At 33.8% G+C, this 7,500-nt stretch overlaps 1 non-coding gene and 1 pseudogene across 1 annotated transcript; both read left to right on the top strand.

The window, feature by feature from the left end:
* The first annotated feature begins 6,456 nt into the window (after nt 1–6,456).
* On the top strand, nt 6,457–6,574 carry LOC113099418 (5S ribosomal RNA). Its single transcript, XR_003289422.1, has one exon. It is a non-coding gene; the product is annotated as a 5S ribosomal RNA (ribosomal RNA).
* A 486-nt stretch (nt 6,575–7,060) lies between these two features.
* Nucleotides 7,061–7,181, top strand: LOC113099420 (uncharacterized; annotated as a pseudogene).
* Nucleotides 7,182–7,500: the final 319 nt, after the last annotated feature.

Genomic DNA, 7,500 nt, shown 5'->3' with positions numbered 1-7,500 from the left:
GGTTAGTACATGGATGGGAGACTGCCTGGGAATATCAGGTGCTTTAAACTTTTTGGAAAATTTCACAAATTATATAATAATTTTGCAAAAAAAAAAAAAAGAGTCAATGCCCAATCTCTGAATCTTAGCAGGCTTAGGTCTGGTTAGTACTTGGATGAGAGACCGGCTAGGAATACCAGGTGCTTTAAGCTTTTGGGTTTTCTTTCCTACTTATATAATGTACTGGCGATTAGATTGGCTGATCTCTAAATAGCCTTCTCTTCGCGGCAGTCTTCGCTTACGGCCATACCAACCTGGGGGCAATAGAGTGCAACAGGAAGTGAGTTGGCAGGAAGCATTGCAATAGCAGTTGGTGGGAGAGGCCCACCATTTTTGTTGTTTTGTTAGTTTGTTATTTCTTTTTTTGTCTCTTATAATTTTTCTAAATTGGACTCCCCAGCAGTTAAAGCTGCTGGGGGGAGTTTTTTTTTTTTTTGGAAATGTCAACAACGGATGGATTAACGGTAATGAATAAGGATATGGCAAGAGAAACACGAAAGGAAGAATGTGGACAACAAATGGCAAAAGATACTGGAATTCGAAGGAATAGTAATAGTTTTGGTGGCAAAGCAAAGGAACGATTTGCAAACAAGTCTTTTCTGAAGGAAGCTACAGTAATTGTGAATCTGATGGATTTAAGAGATGCAAAGGTGGAAGACATTATAGAGGCTGTGACAGCAAAGATTGGATTTGGAAAGCTGTTGGCCGTAAGACCAAGACCAGATAGAGAATATGAACTGACTTTGGAGGATGAACATATGTGTGATGATTTAATGGATGGTTTAATGATAAAAGAGAAGATGTGTGAAATCAGGAAATTGCAGACAAGAGAATGCATTGTTTCTTTTATGCACTTACCAGCATATATCGATAATAAAGACATTCTTTCAAAGTTGGAAATGTGGGGCGTAGCCCCGACATCAGACATTAAAAGGCGATACTACCCTGCCACAAGAATAGCGGATGGAACAAGATACCTTAAAGTCCGATTTCCAAAAGAGGTGGTATCCCTGCCCTATAGTACCAAATTTGAAACGGCCGAAGGGCCACAATACTTCAGGATCATGCATGATAGGCAGACGAAAATCTGTAGGCTATGCATGGATCCTGGTCATGTCTTCAAAGACTGCCCTGATTTGAAGTGTCATGAGTGTGAGGAGCAGGGACATTATGCTCGTAATTGCAATGCTGTAAAGTGCCCAGATTGTAAACGTGCATTGGTGAAGTGTGAGTGTTGGATGGAGAATGAAGAAGAAGAAGGAGATGATAACCAAATAAAAGAGACTGAAATTTTGAGTGTAGAAGGACAAGGATGGAAGGTAATCAGGACTCAACAGAAAAGGATATACATCCACTGGAAAGGATGGAGGAAGAAGAACAAAATGGCTTGATGGACAGTGCAGAAAATGAAGTGGAGCATCAGAAAGAAAAGGACAATGATGGACAAATGGAAAGTGACATTCAAACATCACTAGAGACAATGCAAACAATGACGGAGGAACAGGACAAAATGGAAGAAGTACAAAATAACTTGGAAACAGAAGAGGATTTGGGAAAAGGAGACAACGAGGAATCTAATGAAATGGGAAAGGAAAGAATACAGAGAAGAAGATCCATAAAGGTAACCCCCAATATAGAAATGGTTAAAAATAGAAGGCAGAAGAAAAGAAAAGAATTTGATGAAAACAGATTTGGGGTACTGATGAATAGGGAAGAAGAAAATGAAGGATGTATATAGGAAATAACTTTTTAATTATTAGCCTTTTAAGTATTATATCATTAAATGTTAGAGGTTTATTGAAAGAGGAAAAATTTGAAAAAGTGAAAGAACTGTGTAAAAAATCAAATGTGATCTTATTGCAAGAAACAAATTGGAAAAATGAAAAGATGGAAGATGTTAAAAGAAGATGGAAGGGGGAAATTTATTATAATAATGGTGATGGTGAAAGAGGAAAAGGAGTTGCAGTTTTAGTTAAAAGAAATATATGTGATGATGTTAAAATTATATATTGTGATAAAGAAGGCAAATGTATAATTGTGAAAATGGTCTGTGGAGGAGAAACTATAATTTTATGTAATGTACATGCTCCAAATGCAGAGGATGAAAATAAAATATTTTTTAATAATTTAAATGATTATATAGAAAAGTGGGAAAAGGTTGTATTAATGGGTGACTTTAACACTGCTTTGAGTAGAATGGATATAGCCAAAGATATGGGTTTTAAAAGAGATAGTGGAAGGGATGAATTGCTTAAATTAATTGATAAAAATGATCTAATAGATATATGGAGAGAACGAAATGAAGGAATAAAAGATTTTTCAAGGCAACAGTTAGTAAAAGATAAAATGAAGCAGAGTAGAATAGATTTTATGTTGATTAAAAGAAATATGGAAAGAAATATTGACAAGATATATCACAAAATTACATCTCTTAGTGATCATAGTATGTTAATAGTTAATTTTAATGAAACTGGTGTAGAGAGGGGAAAGGGGATATGATGTTTAAATAATGAACTTTTAAAAGATGAGAACTATAAATTTGCAGTGGAAACAATAATAATGAATGAGAGAGGGAAAGGGATGTTCGAAGAAGATAAGAGGGTGTGGTGGGATAATGTAAAATATGAAATAAAAAAGTATTCATTGAGGTATAGTAGATTGAAACAAAAGATTAAAAGGGGAGAAGAAGTAGCAGTTAGGAATATTTTGAAAGAGGAATTACAAAAAGAAAATGGAGATATAGAAAGGATTATAATTTACGAGGAAAAATTAAAAGAAATAGAAAAAGAAAAATGTAGAGGAGCTATGATAAGAAGTAGGGTAAAGAATGTGATGGAAGGAGAAAGGTGTACACATTTCTTTTTTAATTTAGAGGAAAGTAGACAAAAGGCTGATACAATAAAGGAAGTATTAAAAAAGGATGGGAGAAGAGTAAAAGAGTCCAAAGGGATTTTGCAAAGTGTAAGGGAATTTTATGCAGATCTATTTAAAAGCAAAGGTATAAAAGAGGAGGAAAAGCAGGTTTTATTAAAGAGTGTTAAAAAAAAAGTAGTTAAAGAGGATAAAGAAATGTGCGATAAGGATTTTTTAGAGGAAGAAATAGAGACAGCAATAGTACAGTTAAACAATGGGAAGAGTCCTGGAGCAGATGGTTTGACTAGTGAATTTTATAGAGTTTTTAAGGATATTTTAATCCCCATTTTAAAACCTGTGTATGAGGAAATTTATGATAAAGGGCAAGCAAGTCAATTGATGAGAGTAGGATTGGTAAAGCTAATTTTTAAAAAAAGAGGTGATTCAGCTGATTTAAAGAACTATAGACCTATATCAATGTTAAATACAGATTTTAAAATTCTTGCAAAAATGTTAGCAAATCGATTAAAGAAGGTTCTACCTGAAATAATAACAACAAATCAATCATATTCAATAATAGGGAGAGAAATAAGTGATACAGTTAGTAATATAAGAGAAAAAAATAAGTTATATGACAGAGAATAATAAAGAAGGATACATAATTAGTTTAGATTTGGAAAAAGCATTTGATAGGGTAGAATATGATTTTTTATTTGAACTTTTAGAGCATTTTGGTTTTGGGAATAATTTTATAAAATGGATTAGAGTTTTATACAAAGGGGCAATTAGTTGTATAAAGTGTAATGGGTTTTTAACTGATGTATTTAGCATAACAAGATCAGTAAGACAAGGGTGTCCTTTATCTGCATTATTGTATAGTATAGTTGCTGAACCACTGGGTTTAGTGGTTGGGGAAGATGAAAATATTAAAGGAATAGGTTTTGAAGGATTAGAAAAGGAACAAAAAATTTATCAATATGCTGATGACACAACATTAATTTTAAGGGATATAGATAGCGTTGAGAGAGCAATGAATACAATACAAAACTATTGTAAAGGTTCAGGAGCAAAAATAAATATAGATAAGACGGTCATGATGAGAATAGGAACAGCAAAGCCTTTACCAGATTATTTTAGTTTTAAAGAAGAGACCGAAAATATGAAAATATTGGGAATTAGAATTGGGAAAGATGAAAAGAAAACTAGAGATTTAATATGGGACGAAATCTTAGGGGGAATGGAGAGAAGATTGACCTTCTGGAGACAAAGGATGTTGAAATTAAGAGGGAAAATTTTGATTATAAATGCTCTGATGCTTTCAAAAATGTGGTATACATTAGAGGTTACTTCATTGCCGTTGTGGGCTTATAAGAGGTTGAAAAGTGTATTTTGAATTTTATATGGGAGGGGAAACCAGCAAAGATTGCTTATGATACACTGATAGGACCAATTGAGGAGGGAGGTTTAGGTTTGTTAGATCCATATTTAAGGATGAAGAGTTTAAGGGTAAAAACTATGAAGAAATTTTTGAATAAAGAAAATAAACAGGAATGGAAGGAAGGTATGAAATATTTTTTAAATAGTGTGGTGGTTTTAACATGGGAAAGGACATTATATGGATGAAATTGAAAGAAAATATGTTAAATGGTGTATCAGAATTGTATAAAGAAGTTTTAAGAGCGTGGAAAGAATATTTATTGACAGTTGTATACAAACCAGAAGGGATGGAGGAGCTTTTGAATCAACCATTATTTTTAAATTCAAATATTGTATATGAAAATAATGAAATATATTTTAAGACATGGATTAAAGCAGGAATAAATAAAGTCAAAGATGTTTTATATGAGGTAAAAGAAGGTTTTATACCACTGCAAGGTATAGTAGATGAAATTGAAGAGAGTGGAGATGAGGTTGATAAGAGAATTGTAAAGCAACAGTTTGACAAAATTAAAAAAGCAATTCCAAATGAATGGATAGAAAGAATAGAAAAAAAGGAGGAAGGAGAAGGAAAGGTTCATGTCATTTTAAATGAATGTGGGAATAAAGTGTATTTTCAGTCATGTTCTTTAAAAATGATATATACATTTTTTAGAAAAAAGGTTTTTGCTAAACCAATAGCAAATGGTTTTTGGAATAGACTATTTCCAGGGACGGAATGTGAAAATATTTGGGAGAATTTAAGAATAGGTTATATGGATCCAGTGATTGAGAATTTTAATTTTCTTTTAAGACACAATGTAATTTATACAAAAATGAGATTATGTAAAATGGGTTTTGAACAAAATGCAAGATGTGATGTATGTGAAAAAGAAGATGAAGGTCTTTTACATTTGTTTTTATTCTGTTCTGAACTAGAAGATTTTGTGAGGAAATTTAAAATGTTTGTTGAGGACATTTTGGGAGAAAAAATTGAAAGACAATTGGAATGGAATAAATTTTTTTACTTGGTAAAAAAGGGAAAGGGAAAGAAATGTATAGAGTAAATTTCATTTTATCTATAGCAAGGTATGCAATTTGGGGTAGACGTAATGTAATGAGAGAAAAAAGTTGCAATATTAATATGTGGATTTTTTTTAGAAGAAAGTTGGAAGGACATATACATACTTTATATAATTATTTTAGTATGAATGGACAAGTTGATAAGTTTTATAAAATCCTCATAGGGAAGGGTACAAGAATATTGGAATGCTTTCAAGAATATAACATAAATCTGCCAAAAGAGTTTCAGCTAATTATTAAAGAAAGGGGTTTGTAATGAAATAAGGAATGAGGAAGAATGAATATATAATGTGGATATGTACACTTGTTTTCTGTTTGAAATAAATGTGTAGTTATACATTGTTTTTATAAAAAAAAAAAAAAAAAAAAAAATCTCGTCTGATCTCGGAAGCTAAGCAGGTTTGGGCCTGGTTAGTACTTGGATGGGAGACTGCCTGGGAATACCAAAAAAAAAAAAAAAAAAAGGCTATGCCCGATCTCGTCTGATCTCGGAAGCTAAGCAGGTTTGGGCCTGGTTAGTACTTGGATGGGAGACCGCCTGGGAATACCAGGTGCTGTAAGCTTTTTGGAAATTTTCAGTTAGTATATAATAATTTTGCCAAAAAATAGAGTCAATGCCGGTCTCTGAATATTAGCAGGTTTGGGTCTGGTTAGTACATGGATGGGAGACTGCCTGGGAATACCAGGTGCTTTAAACTTTTTGGAAAATTTTCACTAGTATATAATAATATTTGCCAAAAAAATAGAGTCAATGCCCGATTTCTGAATATTAGTAGGTTTGGGCCTGGTTAGTACATGGATGGGAGACTGCCTGGGAATACCAGTGCTTTAAACTTTTTGGAAAATTTCACAAATTATATAATATTTTGCAAAAAAAAAAAAAAAAAAAGAGTCGATGCCCAATCTCTGAATCTTAGCAGGCTTAGGTCTGGTTAGTACTTGGATGATAGACCGGCTAGGAATACCAGGTGCTTTAAGCTTTTGGGTTTTTTCCTTATTCTAATTAAATGTACTGGCGATTAGAGGGCTGATCTCTAAATAGCCTTCTCTTTGGCAGCAGTCTTCGCTTACGGCCATACCAACCTGGCTATACCCGATCTCGTCTGATCTTGAAGCTAAGCAGGTTTGGGCCTGGTTAGTACTTGGATGGGAGACCGCCTGGGAATATCAGGTGCTGTAAGCTTTTTGAAATTTTTCACTTAGTATATAATAATTTTGCCAAAAAATAGAGTCATGCGGTCTCTGAATATTAGCAGGTTTGGGTCTGGTTAGTACATGGATGGGAGACTGCCTGGGAATACCAGGTGCTTTAAACTTTTTGGAAAATTTCACTTAGTATATAATAACATTTTGCCAAAAAATAGAGTCAATGCTCGATTTCTGAATATTAGCAGGTTTGGGCCTGGTTAGTACATGGATGGGAGACTGCCTGGGAAACCAGGTGCTTTAAACTTTTTGGAAAATTTCATAAATTATATAATATTTTGCCAATAAAAAAAGATCAATGCCCAATCTCTGAATCTTAGCAGGCTTAGGTCTGGTTAGTACTTGGATGAGAGACCGGCTAGGAATACCAGGTGCTTTAAGCTTGGGTTTTCTTCTACTTATATAATGTACTGGCGATTAGATTGGCTGATCTCTAAATAGCCTTCTCTTTGCGGCAGTCTTCGCTTACGGCCATACCAACCTGGCTATGCCCGATCTCGTCTGATCTCGGAAGCTAAGCAGGTTTGGGCCTGGTTAGTACTTGGTGATGGAGACCGCCTGGAGAATACCAGGTGCTGTTAACATTTTGGAAATTTTCACTTAGTATATAATAATAATTTTGCCAAAAAATAGAGTCAATGCCCGATTTCTGATAATATTAGCAGGTTTGGGCCTGGTTAGTACTTGGATGGGAGACCGCCTAGGAATACCAGGTGCTTTAAACTTTTTGGAATATTTTCACTTAGTATATATAAATAATTTTGCCAAAAAATAGAGTCATGCCCGATTTCTGAAATTAGCAGGTTTGGGCCTGGTTAGTACATGGATAGGAGACTGCCTGGGAATACCAGGTGCTTTAAACTTTTTGGAAAATTTCATAAATTATATAATAATTTTGCCAAT

The sequence above is a fragment of the Carassius auratus genome, unplaced genomic scaffold (genome assembly GCF_003368295.1).
Source record: "Carassius auratus strain Wakin unplaced genomic scaffold, ASM336829v1 scaf_tig00216938, whole genome shotgun sequence".
NCBI lineage: Eukaryota > Metazoa > Chordata > Actinopteri > Cypriniformes > Cyprinidae > Carassius > Carassius auratus.
The sequence above is the reverse complement of the archived record's forward strand: the minus strand, read 5'-3'. Positions and strand labels throughout refer to the sequence as shown.